The sequence below is a fragment of the Athene cunicularia genome, assembly GCF_003259725.1.
Source record: "Athene cunicularia isolate RWA chromosome 11 unlocalized genomic scaffold, athCun1 chr11_part1, whole genome shotgun sequence".
In the NCBI taxonomy this organism is placed as follows: domain Eukaryota; kingdom Metazoa; phylum Chordata; class Aves; order Strigiformes; family Strigidae; genus Athene; species Athene cunicularia.
Window position 1 is genome coordinate 6,539,664 of NW_020799113.1, and position 2,350 is coordinate 6,542,013.

General features: G+C 41.0%; 1 long non-coding RNA gene across 1 annotated transcript in view; it reads right to left on the reverse strand.

The window, feature by feature from the left end:
- Positions 1–2,350, reverse strand: part of LOC113484330 — an 18,875-nt gene that overhangs the window by 15,219 nt on the left and 1,306 nt on the right. Inside the window, exon 2 of the long non-coding RNA XR_003399205.1 lies at positions 1,350–1,533. This is a non-coding gene — a long non-coding RNA (uncharacterized LOC113484330). The remainder of the gene's footprint in view (positions 1–1,349; positions 1,534–2,350) is intronic.

Here is a 2,350-nt window from a genome sequence, read left to right on the forward strand (position 1 = left end):
CCCCCCCCCCCCCCCCGAAAGCTACTCTTTCATTCACTACTGTACTACACTAGAGCCACATAAATTAAGAAAATAGAAAATTATGTTCTATGAGCTTTTTATAGTTCAATGCATCTAACTTTCCATTGTAGAAAGCAAAGAATGTAAACAACAGTTTTGCTTATATGTCTGGGCAACGTACAAGAGCTCCATAATCAATAATAGAAAATGTTACTGAGAGGCCCAATAGACCTCAAAGAGATAATGTGAATCAGCCATTAACAGTAAGTCATTACAGAACTTATTAAGTGAAGCCTTGGGGCTGTCATAGAGCCTAAAGGTTGACATAAATTTTTCATACACATTGAACTTTGCTAAATGTGCCTGCATTTGATTAATGATGACTTTCTTCAGTGTGCTAATAAGAAGAAAGAAAATATGAGCTTGGGCTGCAGCAGGGAGACCAGTCTCCTGGAAGTAAGGCCATCTTTGGCAGCAGGGGAACAATGGGGCTTCCTAAAGATGCACTGCCAAGTACAAGGGAGTTTATTACTCCCTGAAAAATTGCTCCTTACCACCCGGAGATGGGGCACTGAGCACAGCATGCGAACATGGAAAGCCAGTTCTCTAGTTGTGGATCTGAAAGCATCACAGCTCCAAAACAAAAAGAAAAAAAAAAATCCACCCCCTGGCCCCCTTACAGTCCTCTGTATATCACAAAGAAAAATACTGAAGTGCTTCATATTTACAAAGCAGCTCTGTGAGAGGAGTGGTGTGTCTGTAAGACCTGCTGGTGATAGAGCTGGAGGAAATTTGCCTTGGCAGCCAAAGTAGTGAGTCATGGACTCATGGAATGATTTAGGTTGGAAAAGAGGACAACAACAACAAAATAAACCCTTCACTTGCAGAAAGGCCTGAAGAACAGCATATGGATTTGGTCAATTATAACAAACATGTTTCATTTGTTTAAAAAAAAAAAAAAAAATAAATAAAGCAATTGGTAACTTCAGTCCAAAGCAGTCACAAGCCTAAGTCTCTTTCACTAACCACCAAAAATGCTAGGCATGTCTTAAAATTCAGGGGATAGCTTTAAAATAACTACAAAGCAAGGTTTGTGTTTTTTTTTTTTTTCTCTTTGTAGTTTTTAAACCTGTTAAAGAGCTACAATTAAGCTTTTATTTTATTTTATTTCAAAAGAACACCCCTGTAATCAAGAGTCTAACAAACAGTCCTAGCCAAGACGACTCAAGATAAACCAGAAGCCTTCTCCTAGACATAGCTAGATAAGCAATTAGGTATTGGTCCTCATTTTACAAACTTAAAAGGAAAAAGAGATACAGAAAACAAGAGATGTGTCTAGTCCTTCTTACCTCCTGGCAGTATGGGGTAGAAGATGATGTTTTATTCCCCATCACTACCAGCTGTGAATTTGACACTCCCAAGTTGCCACTGCAAAGCAGATTTCCCCCGGCCATAGGAGTGCTTTGCCCACCTATCTGCCTGGTGTTTCAGCTCTTGCTGGTCTTGGTGCAGCTATAAGCTACTGCAAATGGACTAAAGAAGTACGAAAAGGAGAAGGAAAACAAAAGAATCAGGTTTTGAGTTTGGCAGTTAGGGAACTCACAAGAACTTTGATCATTTCAGGTTCAATTCCCTGCCCCAGTTAATATTTAATTATTTGTAGAACACACGTTGGCTTCAGTGGAAAGTCTGAAAGACTCTTGAAAATGATGCTTCTCTGACCTGGAAAGAGGTCTTAGAGTCACACACACTCTAAACAAGTCTCTCCCTGTCAGGGTATCTGTGTTCTCTTTCTTTTCACTGAGACATCTGAAATGCTCCCTGTACTAGGTAGAAATCCCACCATGGGTAAGCACCTGCCCCTGGACATTGGCAAAGTCCATTGTCTTGCGCATATGCACACATGACGTTACCGTGTTGTACATGGCAAAGATGCTCTCTGTGTGTGAGGTCGTAGGTTTTGCACTTCCTCTGCTGTTAGAAGGCAGAAGACCTAATTTTGGAAGCAGGGTTTGCAGTTACTAAGGGAGGCAGTTACAAATGAAGTTGGTGAGCTGAGCTGGTGAGCTGAAATGAGCTGAAGTTGGTGAGCGGGCAAGGCCCAGACTGTGCAGAGCTACAACAAGCATGTTTTTCAAATGACTTTGAATCTGTGACTATGAATTGGAGCTGGTTAAAACTCTTTTTCTTGTGACTTGGGTATTCATAGCCAGCCCAGCTCAGTCAGTCAAGGATTTGAAACAGCCTTCCTTAACCAAATGCTGAGATTAGTGATACTAAATAATGGAAAACTTGTTCACTAGCATGCCTGGGCATAGAACTGGGTCAAACTGGTTGATCCCTGTCTCTT